Source organism: Protopterus annectens, chromosome 3.part0 (genome assembly GCF_019279795.1).
Source record: "Protopterus annectens isolate FY-2018-M chromosome 3.part0, PAN1.0, whole genome shotgun sequence".
Taxonomy (NCBI): domain Eukaryota; kingdom Metazoa; phylum Chordata; order Ceratodontiformes; family Protopteridae; genus Protopterus; species Protopterus annectens.
In genome coordinates, this window is record NC_056731.1 from 15,321,652 (window position 1) to 15,335,308 (window position 13,657).

Below are 13,657 nucleotides of genomic sequence, written 5' to 3' on the forward strand. Positions count from 1 at the left end.
AGGCCTTTTTGTAGGATGTATGTGTCCGCTGGTGTATCGCCTATGGCGCCTAGTTTGCAGTCATCTGCGAACTTTGTCAGCCACAACCCTCCTATGTTTGCTTTAACATCTGAGAAATAAATGCCGAACAAGAGGGGTCCCAGGACAGATCCCTGTGGGACACCACTTGTGACTGGCTTTGAGTCTGACATTGCTCCAGCGATTTTAACTTTATGGGTTTTGTCCTTTAGCCAGTTTGCAACCCATCTAGTGACATAAGGGTTTACGTTTAAGCTGTTGAGCTTATCTATGATGCCTGAGTGGGGTATTGTGTCGAAGGCCTTAGCCAAGTCCAGGTAGGCTGTATGGACTGCTTTGCCCTCATCAATGGCTCTAGTGACTGTTTCGAAAAAGCCAACCAGGTTCAAAAGGCAGGATCTGCCCTTTACAAAGCTGAACTGGGTGGGGTCAAGTGTCTGTAGGTCCCTAATGTCTCTGTTTATGAGTTCCATAATGATTCTTTCCATAGCTTTGCAGACCAGGCTGGTTAAGCTTATGGGGCGGTAGTTCCCAGGGTCTGTAGCAGTACCCCCTTTGTGGAGTGGGACCACTGTTGCTGTACGCCAGTGTTCAGGTACATATCCTGTAGTAAGGCTAAGGTTAAATAGTATTTTTATGTGCGGGTTTAGCTTCTCTTGGAGTTTACGTACCACGCAACCCGGGATACCGTCAGGTCCCATTGATGCTGTGTTTTTAGCTTTGTTGAGGGCGGCTCTCACTTGGACATCTGAGATGACAGGGAGATTACATTCAGCTGGGATAAGTATTTCTTCTTTTGGGGGTGAGGGAGGGGAGAAATTTGCACTGAACCTGTCAGTCAGAATGTTGGCAATATCTGTGGGTTCAGTGTATTTTTTTGTTGTTGTGAAATAACTCTGAGCATATCTGAGGGTTTCCGCCCAGGTTTCTAACATAGCTGAAGAAGGCTTTGTGGTTATCTTTACTGTCCTTAGCGATTTTTCTCTCAAAGTTGGCCTTGGATTTTTTTATGAGAGAACGTAGTTTTCTGCTAGTGTTGATCAGAGATGTCTTCCCTTTATGGGATTTTGCTCTGTCGTGCAGTAGCTTCCTTCTTTTGTTATACAATTTGTTAATGCCTGAGGTCCACCAGACAGGACGCTTGTCTTTGGTGGAGAGGGACTTGGATTTATTTGGGATTGCATGATCCATGCATTCTTGGAGATGTTCATAGAAAGCATTTGTGAAGGATTCGGCATTGTGGGATGTGGTATCCACTGGCCCAGTGGGCTTAAAGGATACCATCTCAGTCTTAAGAAGAGTGAAGTCTGCTTTTGAGAAGTTTTCACTGTCGTTTTTTGTTCTGGGGTGGAGGTGGGATATGTATATCCATGGTGATTAGTTTGTGGTCAGATCTCACTAGTGAGGGGTATACCTCTGGTGTGGAGCATTTTGTCCCCATGGTTGTGATGATCAGGTCTAGTATATTATCTCCCCTAGTGGGAGAGGTGACTAGTTGTTCCAGTGCATTTGAATTTATGAATTCCAGGAACCTTTGGGCTAGGGTGTTAGGGCTAGAATAATGTACCCAATCTATGTTTGGGTAGTTGAAGTCTCCCAGTATGATGGTATTTTGTGATACATTCGTATTGCTTACCATCGTGCAAACCCAAACAAACCCACTTACAACTGCTTAAAAGTGCCTTAATCACTCTGTATCCAACAGCCCTTGTACAGCCCAGCAACAAAATAATTAGCCTTTGCTAGTCTCAAACCCAGGACCCTGCACACCATAGCCACAGTGATTTACCACTACACCATATGAGCTGTCCACAAAATTGAGGTATATTCAAACAGATCCTCATTATAACAAAATCACATTTTACATGTGAAAGGAATTTCTAAACATTTTTTTTTATTGTATAACCTACTAAATAACATATATTTGTGAACTGGAGTACTGCATTAAGTCCAGATGTGAAGTTTCATTGTAATAAAGTGGTGAAAACCCCTGATAAATACAAGTACCCCATATAGTGTACATACACATGAATCATGGATACTAAACAAATGTATAACATGTAATGACATCAATAAAAATAAATAAAATAATAAAAAAATAATAAAAGTAAATCAATGCCAAACAGCATATAGTGTGCAAATTTAAAAATAAGCAACACTAAGCATTGCACACCTCTTCTTACCAGGTGTAAGCAATGCGTAGCCCAGCTAAATAGATTTGCCCATTGGTATACCCCTTTAAGCAATGCCAACCTTAGGTAAGCAGGTTTGCCCATAGCTTAGCATTTTCAAAACTGTCCAATCACAGCAAAGTGTGGGAAATTGGCCCTATGTAAACCCCACAGGCAGGAATACATCTCATAACTGGTTGCAGCTTCCTCCTGTAGTTACAATGGCCAGCGTTGGGGAAGGATCATGCTTCTGAGTGCAATGCTGGGGCATCCAGGAATCTGAGGTCATGGCAGGACTCCTGGTAAAAGACCACGAAGAGAGACTGCTGCAGTGCCAGTCACAGGGTTCCCAATATAAAGCGGAAGCCTGGGACCATCTTGCCCATGACCGCACCAGTGCCACTGGCATCCGTCGAACTGGTGAGCAGGTCAGGCATTACTATGCCGACCTGAAATGGAGGAAGAAGGAGCTCTTGGATCAGTGGATCCAAGAAACTAGGCAGGATGATGTCCCAGCAGTGTGCAAGTACTCATTCTACTAACTGTTTAATAATTGCCTAGCTCATGTATATTATGGATAGGTATGGATAAATATTCCTCTATGTCTCTGACAGCTGCAGTGGAGTGGGCTGTGAATCAGGAAGCCCATGCATGTAGTCTGCAAAGGTTGTGTCGTGAGGCAGGTTAGTAATAATCTTGCATGTACTGTCATAAGAAATAAATCTAAAAGTAGTAGAAAGTTAATTGCCAGTATAAAACCTGTATTGTGTATGGGATGTACTGAATAAACCAGACAATATGCCAGGAAGAGTCTCATATAGTTTGTATATAAATAATAGGGTAACAGCCTGGCAATAAAGGTCTACCTTTTGGACTGCTTGTGTTTACTCTGGTATCATATGGTAATGTAGTGCTGCATGCTCTTAATAGTATTGTTGTATTAAGCACTGTTACCCACACTGTGCTACATAAATAAAATGTGTAGGAATGTCTCTATATGACTGTTGTAATCACAAGGTCATATTGTACAACTGAGAGAGACTTATACAGAAAACAGTGAAAAGATACACAACAAAATCCAAATAGTACACTCAACTGTGATGTAAACTGTTGCCTTTTTAGCACAAACAGCCATGGTTTGAATCCTGAGAGTGGTAATAATCTGTATGCATAATCATACCTCTCAACTGTACAGATTTTGTCAAAAAGTTCAGATAATTGGCTTATATTTTCTGCCTGTCACCCTTTCCCCCTGGTAAATCAATGGGATGATCCCAGAAGTTTAGGCAGCAAATAATGACATACAACTGATTGGCAGATATCATAACCATCAGAAATATATTTATAAGAACAAACTTGTCACTCTAGCAACTCACCAAAATGTTATGAGAGTAATATGGAAATTATGTCCCATCTCTAGCCCCATGTTGTGAAGCTATGACCAGAGTGTGTGCAGTAACAGAGTGAGACATATGTGCATAATAATAACGTGGAATCTGGTAATATGTGTGGAAACATTCAAGTAGTGTTAACAAACATTCCCTCCACAGGTCTGTCAGATAAGAAAACTGTGCCTGGAAATAAAGATTGTAATCCTGGACTGGTACTGTTTAGTCTGGTATTGTATGTCATTGTTAGTGTTGCAGTTTCTCCGAATAATAATGTATTAGTCACCACTGTCATCCACACTGTGCTACATAATAAAAATGTCTAGGAATCCCTGTATAAGGCTGTTGTAATTACAAGGTCAGATTGCAAAACCATGGGAGACTTATAGACAGAAAGCAGTAAAGAGCTACACAGCAGTATCTAAGTAGCACACTCAACTATGATATACACTATTTTATTTTTAGCAGACACAGCCATGGTTCGAATTCTGTGAGTGGTAGTAAGCTGTATGCATAATCATACCCCTTAACTGTATCGATTTGTTCAGAATGTCCAGATAATTGGCCCATATCCGCTGCCTGTTACCCTGTCCCCCTGGGAAATCATTATGATGATCTGTGAAATTTAGGCAGCTTTTAATGACGTATAACTGATTGTCAGACCTGTAAATATTCAGAAAATGTATATGAATATAAACCTGTCATTGTAGCAACTCGCCAAATGTTTATGAGGGCAATTGTCAAAATATGTCCCAGTTCCACTTGCATGTTATCAAGCCTTGACCAGAGTGCGTGCAATAAGAGATTGAGAGGTATGTGGGTAACATCAACCTGGAATCTGGGAATATGCATAGAAACAGTCAGGTAGTGTTAACAAACAATACCTCCACAGGTATACCAGGTAAGAGGTGTATACTGTAGGTAAAACACAGTTCACATATGTACTTCTCTACAAATATACCACTGTTCAAACTAAGGCCATAGGGTAGTGTAATAATACCTGTAAGGTACAGATTACAGCAGTGACTAAGAAAATTGTGAAAACTACAGGGATATACAAGTTGTTAATTGGCATCCCCCCCCCAACATATCTGCAACAATAATTTAAATACACAACTCAATGGGTATGTGTACAATTAAATCTACTGTTGGGACATATGTCCTATTGTATGATAAATATTGAAATGTGTTTCTATAAATGTGCCATGTTGAAATAGTCCCACATTGGTGGACTGCTGCCATCAATGTAACCTGCATGCTGTTGTAATGGCCACTGTGGTTCCATATATGCATGTGTTCTCTTTGCTATGCAGCTGTTCCATATTTGGTGTTTCGGGTTAATGGGAATATCTATGCATGCTATTATACCTAATCCTGGAATGTGTTGACTATTACTAACCCGTATAGTCTTAAAATTGCAACACCATAGCACATTTGGGAAGGCTGGTCCCAGCGGACCCACATCTCCCACCTCATCTGGCCATGGCACCAGGCACCAGCACATCTGGGGCCCACCTCAGGACCACCTCGTCCACTGGTCCTCCACCACCTTTGGGTGGAACCACCTCAGGGGGTGGGGCTCTCCCCCCAGGAGTGGGCATGGACAGGAAACTGTCACCCATCATGAGGTCCAGGGTCTGGTGTGTAGCGAGCTCCGCAGGGAGTTTGGATATCGGCTATGCCAGATTGAGGGCCACACGGCGCATTTAGAGGGTCAGCCTGCCCCTCCTACCCAGCCCCCAGCACAGCCACCATTGGGGCCGTGAAGGTGCAATAGTGCCTGCCCATGGGTGGGGACCTCAGTTCCACTGTTTCCATTTGGGGGCTCATGGGCTGTCAACTTCCAAACACCCCTACCCATCCAAGGTGTTTACCCACCACATGTGTCATATACCACCCCTGTATGCTGTCTTGTCTGTCTAGTCTGTCATCCTACCCAACCTACCTCCCCAAATATACCTACTATTCTTCCCCAACATCCCACTCTCACCTTAAAAAAAAGAATAAAAGGGTAATCTGTTCCCAAAAAAAAAATCTCACCTCATACATAGCTGTCCATTTTGCACACATGCCCACTTGACACATGTAATCTGGTGTAATTGGCTTCACAACATATTATTGTTGTCCTCACCCCTCTCTCAGGTGTTTGAGTGTCCAAATCTACCTCCAAATTCAGTGTATATGCACAGCTGTTGCTGTAGAAGAAATGGGCATCTATGGACCTTCCCTACACCTGTCCTGCACACCCCTAGCTATTTTCCCTATTGTCTTTCCCTCTTTGTGCCCCTTTTTCACCACTTCCCTATCACCCCTTTTTCTTTTCTTTTAAAGAAATTATCATGGGAGTAAGCAGGAGTGAGCACTTTTAAGCAGTAGTAAGCGGGTTTAATCCTGTTTGCACAGGGGTAAGCAATGCCTACACAGGATAAGCAATTTAGAGTCTAACTGACTGTAAGAATATTTAACCGGAAGTTAGCATTGCTTACCATCACACAAACATGTGCAATACCGCTTACAACTGCTTAAAATTGCCTTAATCACTCTGTATCCAACAACCCTTATTCTGTCCAGCAACAGAATAATCATCCCTTACAGATATTAAATCCAGGACCCTGTACACTATAGTCACAGCAGTTAACCACTAAGCCATCACAGCTGTAAAGATGGCTGCTGTTTTGTCCAATATATCTGTCAGTACACATACTGAATAGTATTGAACAACTGCTATTACTTCTACAATTGTGTAGCACTTGCTAGTGATATTAGTGTTGAATCATATCAGATAAATATGGTGTGATACATCTGGGAAGGTATATACAACAGTCATGTTTACACATAAGGATATGGATATATATATATATATATATATATATATATATATATATATATATATATATATATATATATGTGTAGATATATGTATACATGTACATACACATATATATTTATATATATATATATATGTATTTATATACATCTGTATATTGCGTTTATATATATATATATATATATATATATACACAGATATATATCTGTATATATATATATATATATATATATATATATATATATATGTATATCATATATGTATATATGTATATATGTACATGTATATGTATATGTGTATATATATATATATATATATATATATATATATATATATATATATATATATATATATATATATATATATATATATATATATATATATATATATACACACACACATACACACACACACACACACACACACACACACACACACACACGCACACACACACACGCACACACACACACACACACACACACACACATATATATGTATAACATGTCCATAACATATAGTGGAGTCCTACCTCAGCACCAAAAATCACAACCTCTTAGTGCAAAGGGATGTCATGTAAGTATTGCAGGTATAACTGTAGACTGTTACTACTGTAACAGAGGTTGTCTTAACAAACAAGTGTGGGAAATCACATCTGATATTGACATGTATGCCATCAGTTACTGACAAACATACGATCATCATAATGCAGTACCACTCAAATCACAGTAATGATCCTGTGGAATACAGCAGAGATATGACAAATATATGTGGACAGTTTGACACACTGTGGTCAGTCCAGAGGTATACACAGAACCCCTTAGTGCAAGACATGTGGACCAAGCCTGACAAAATGGATGTTTACAGCCATGTAAATAGGGATATCATGAAAATACTGGAATAGATAAGCTCACACAGTTTATGCATTCACACACTCCTGTCTGTCCTAACACATAATAACTGGAGGAGCAGAGGTCACAAGCCCACATACTACCCACTAGTTAGTGACATACATCTGTGCAGCATCCCACTGCTTTGTCAGAAATACACAACAGTTATGGTGGCCCGGCAACAGTACAGCTGACAAATATCTGGACATAACATCACACTGGGTAAGTACACTGAGCTGCTAGGCATGTCACAAAGCACTGTGCAAATTATAGGCAGACTGCCACAATACTGGCCTACATTTCTTATGGGGGAATACACATGTACCTGTAAATATAGCAGGATCTACAGGCATGTGACAGCATGGAGTAACAGACACCTGGATGAAAGCGGATATCCACAACCAATCTGAACACAGCCACAGTCACATATGAAAAGCATGCTTAATATTACAGTATATGGACTGTGTGATCAGCACCATCCTCATATGTGCCACTCACGCACTAACCCTACATATACTGGGCCAATACACAGTGTATTCCGATGCCTGACTGTGGTATGGGACATGTGCTAGTCTGGCCCTACAAACATGTATGCCAATAGGGTACCATACACTGGAGTAGCATGGAACATCAGATAGAACAGGACCAAGAACAATGACATCTACCACAGTCTGTACACAGGCCAAGGTACATATTCACAATACACACTCTGTCAACAATCACCATAAGTACACATACATGACTACTGTACATACTGCAATAGAATGTCCAGGTTTTGTCCTCAAATATAAGCCCTACTATACATAACATATCTAACAGTCTGATATCTCACTGGCTTGTTATCAGGTATGATATCAGTAAATAATGATGTACTGAACATATGCACCTGTTACTGCATGACATATATACAAAGGTCGACAGAGTTGTGGCTGGAGGCACAAACACAGGGCCAATATTGACATGTTGCTGTAATAAACTCAAACATTTACTGGTGTAACAGGGTTTGTTGTGGCATATGTCGTCTGAGGGATATGAAGTCAGTAACTCACATGGCTGTCACCATGTACTGACTGCAGTCCTCAGAGTATGCTACTGCATTTCTAAAGATAGGACATGTGAGAGTAACACAACACATGTAAGACTCCAAACACTGGCCAGTCTGCAGATAGCCTTACAGTTGAGAGTTTCCTCAACCACATAACACTGTCATGACAGATATTAAATCATGTAGACCAGCCATATCCACACAAACCCTGTTAAACCAACATTACTTCAAATGTAGAAGAGCAAGACTTACATTCTGCCCTCATGTCTGGAACATCCCCCTCCTGTTTGTTGGCCTGTCTCCACAGTGTATGTTGTAAGAGCTATATCCTACTACCCTCTGTGATGCTGTTTGCCAATATGTTGTAAGAGCTATATCCTACTACCCTCTGTGATGCTGTTTGCCAAACACCGACATTAAGTCCTGCTCACAGTGAATGAAAAGGGCCAACACCTACATGATGTTCTTAGTTATAGGAGTGTGTTTCTATGCTATTGACTATGAGAATGATACCACAGCTGTTCCACATGCAATCAGCTAGTGGGGGACTGCAATTTGTGCACAGGCCATCAACTGATCATGAATATCACTTACAAAACACAAGCTGCTGCCTAAGCAAAGCAGGTGTACTTCTCCAGATCCACCAGAGAGGGAGTGAGAGAGACAGACAGAGACAAAGTAAGAAAGGAAGGGGGTAGGAGAGTAAGAGCTAATCATGTTTGTGTCACACACTTACCAGTATGGGGTTTCAAACCCCTGCCTGACTATGTATTGCTATTACATTTTTGCGCAATTATTGCATGCCCACATAGCTTACATGTTGGAGAGCTGTCCAAAGGTATCTTTGAAGGTGAGTGACATCAGCAACAGTGATAAAGGAGGGATAAGGTAAGCGTAGTACATGTGCCTGTCCACAAAAGCAGGTTTTAAGGAGGACACAACCACACTCTCTCAGGGACTCACACACATTATCACAGTTGGCAGGGTCAGGATTAGAATTCATAACTAATTAGTTTGCTACACTACAGTATTACTCAGGTATCACATGCACCACAGAGGTTATCAGGCTGATATATGGGCAAAGGGTATGTCAAGGTGACTGACATCAGAAGGCATGCTACAGTAGGGCAATGAGAGGTGTAGTGAGTGTGAATGGCTTTCAAATCATTAATCTCCACACACATACACACACACACACACACACACACACACACACACACACACACACACACACACACACACACACACACACACACACACATTTACCAGTTCTGACATGCATGGGTTCATTGCTTCACAGGTGTGTAGTAGTTGATTGTGCCAGAAGGCTGTACAAGGCTAGGCAAAGGGTATACCTTGGCATCAAGCCACATGACAATGGTCTGCAGTGTGGCTCATGGGTGTAGTCTCTGGATTGGCCCACACAGGTGGGCATTATATTCACCATCCACTCATCTGGGTTACTATTGCGGGTAGCCAGTGCTGTGCAATGCTTGCTATGTATGTGTTCTGGGTTGTGCACATGTCCCAAATGCTTGTTCTGTGACATGTGGAAGTGTACCTGGGGTGTCTGGGGTATGTTGTGTGGACAGATTTTATCATCTTATGTGGCATTCCTGACCTCATGTGGTGAGAACTGGCTATGGAACTGAGGTTGATCCTGCACCTACACTGACAGCATGATACAGGTATTCACTGGTGTTAGTGGCATCTGTCCATATAGGGCATGTGTATAAGGCATGGTATTTCCTTTGTGGGTTACATTTGCTGACTCTACAGTTGTTGCAGGCGTCCAGTGGAGAACATAGCAAAGGACCACTGTAAGCAATTATTTGCCTATTGTAGGGATGGAATAGGGTGCCATGTCCTCTGTAATCCACTGCAATCACTCCGTGGTTACTATCTGTGGGCAATATGCAGGAAACTACCAATATAGTGGCTGTTGCCTAGCCAAGCGTGTTTGTGTATGAGACATGGGTGGAGAATGTTCTCTGGGTAATACAAGGGTTGCCTATATTGTTCACCAATCTATAATGTCACATGTAGGGGTATGGATTGTCTACACTAGCCTCTCTGTTGTTTGACATCTGTTGTCCTTGTAAGGTGGACATTGTGACATATAGTAGGTCCTCAATATAAGAAATTTGCAAAACCCACCCCTCAATGAGTCCTGTTATTGCACAATCACCATTACCTCCACACAGGATACTGATGACAAACACACACAGAGTCTCATAGTTGCTATATCTGGAATTAGAATTCCTACCTAACTAGTACATCACACTATAGCATTACACAGTTATAGCATGCACCACGGAGCTTATAGGACTAATCCTTCCCCAAAGGTGTATTTCAAGGTGAATTACATCAGCAGGCTTGCCAAAGTAGGGCAATGTAAAGTGTAGTGACTGTAACTGGCCTCAAAAGCATTGATCCCTTCACTCACACACAAAGTCTCACAGTTGCCACACACAGCAGACACAGCAGCCTCACTCTGAACATAACATAATTTAACATCTATATCTTGAATGTATATATTGTAAATAGTTTACTATCTGTCCTCTCTCCCCCATCTGGGAGTAATTCTCTCTACTGCCAACTCATAAATTTTGATGCTATTTAACACAGAACATCTACCCTTCATATCCTAAACTGTAATGTATGCACTCCACTTTTCTATTTCTTAACTGTCTCTCTCTCTCTGTACATTTATATCCTGAATCTATTCTTTTCAAATAATGTACTTTCCACCTATATTCAACCCTTTGATGGAAAATTGTATTTACAAATGTCAGTTTTATAATTATGTTCAAATAATTTACTATTGTTATTTTATAACCTCGCACACATCATCTACTTCCTCTGTGCAACTAATCCTCTGTACAACTTGTCTCTATTATAGTATGTATGTATGTAATGTATATTCCACTATTTTCTGATTGTACTCTACTAAGTTTTACTATGTTATATTACTTTTTGCTTATTGCTACTGTGTATTACGGAGCTTTTCTCCCCGGGCCTCCACTGAAAATGGGCTCCTTGAGCCCAGTGGACCTCCACAGTCATCAAACTGGAAAAAAATAAATACATGTATGGGATTAGAACTCCTACCTAACTAGTACATCACACTAGAGCATTACCCAGGTATAGCATGCACCACAGAGCTTATAGGGTTAGCCTTTTTCCAAAGGTGTATTTCAAGATGGATGACATCAGCAGGCTTGCCAAAGTAGGGTAATGGAAAGTGTAGTGACTGTAACTGGCCTCAAAAGCATTGATCCCTACACACACACACACACACACACACACACACACACACACACACACACACGCACACACACACACACACACACACACACACAGTTTCATAGTTGCCATGTCTGGGATTAGAACGCCTATCTAACTAGTACATCTCACTATAGCATTACACAGTTATAGCACACACCACAGAGCTTATAGGGCTAGCTTTTCTCCAAAGGTGTATTTCAAGGTGAATGACATCAGCAGACACAAAGTCTCACAGTTGCCATGTCAGGGATTCGAACTCCTACCTTACTAGTACATCACACTATAATATTACACAGTTATAGCACATGCCACTGAGATTATAGGACTAGCTTTTCTCCAAAGGGTATTTCAAGGTGAATGACATCAGCAGGCTTGATAAAGTAGGGCAATGGGGAAAGCAGTGTGTGTGAATGGGCCATAAACCATTCGTCTGGAAGCACACACACACACACACACACACACACACACACACACACACACACACACACACACACACACACACACACACACACACACACAAAACACTCAGTCACACACAGGTTTACATTTGACAGGACCATGTATACAACTGATGGATGAATAATGGCTTTTACAGTCATGTTACACAGTTATCACACGCACCACAGACACTATAGTGCTGAGGGCTACCAGAAACAAATGTCTACAGTGACAGACATTTGCACATCATGTGGTATTGGCCAATTGGATGTGTGCTGGGTGGGACAGGCCTCATGATGGGAAGCTCTTTGCCACTGTCTGTCACTCTCTTCCACACATCTATGTATGTGTATGTTTGGCCTATTTTAGTGTGTTGTCCTTGGATATATGTGTGTATTCCTATCTGATGTGTGTGCAAAGCATGACTGGTGTGCAATGTGGAGTGTGTGCACAGACATCTGCAACTGACAGATATGTATAGTCCACTGTTGTTGCCAGACATGGGCTTCATTTCTGTAAGTGTGGGAGCATGCCCAGCATGACCTTTCAGTATTTTGTTGTCAGACATGGGCTTCGTTTCTCTAAGTGTGGAAGCACGCCCAATATGACCTTCAGTATTGAATGTGTGAATCTATTCCAGGTAGGTTGTACTCCAGTGCAGGCATTTGTGTCCTACACCTACCAACCTGTTTCTGCAGGATATCTGTAGATCGGTTGACAATATGGGGTCACAATGGACAAAGGATAGTGGGATACTGTAACTAATTGAGTCTGTGCTGCTTCTGCTACATGGTTTTGGTGTTAGCAGAAATATTCAGACATATGTACTGTTTTACACTGTGATGTTTTATGTCATCAAATACTGACAGGTATACGTATTTGCTTGCAGTAATTTCCTTGGGAACACAAGATGAATGAAGCTGTGTCCAGTATTGTGGTCTGCAGCCTACATATTATTGCACACTCATGCCATTCTGGAGGGGGAGCTGCAAACACTTGCTGATGGGTCTGTGTAAATGATTCAGCACCTTGCTACTGTGGTGGTTGAGGATTCCATGCTTGTACATCTATCGACATGACAGAATGGCCATATCCTGCTGTGGCCATACCTCACAGCAGTACAGATTCACACAGGTTACCCAGAGGCAGGGCTCATATTTATGGTCATTACCCCTTCACATTGTGGTTTATGAGCAGGTTTGTAGCCACCCATTCCTGTGTTTGCAGGCAGGTATAGTATGTGTACACATCTGAGATTTAGACGTCACACACTCCATGGCATCCATGCTTCTACCCCCCTCTGTTATTCTGTCTTCTACAGAACATTATGCAAATGATATCTGATATGTATCCCTATAGTTATCACTTCATCCCAGCAGTATTTAGGGGTTGGTCCACAGTTCATGCAGTAGGACATAGTGGACATGCTACTGGGATTTGTTGACATGGCCTTGTATTTGTGTTCTGTAAACTGTGTTATGCCGTTATTTGGGAGTCCATGAGATTACATACATTGGCAGTACAGGTGAGATACAGGCCTTTAACAGAGGACTGTACGGCATTTAGTAGTGATGCAGGCCATGTGTAGCAGGCCA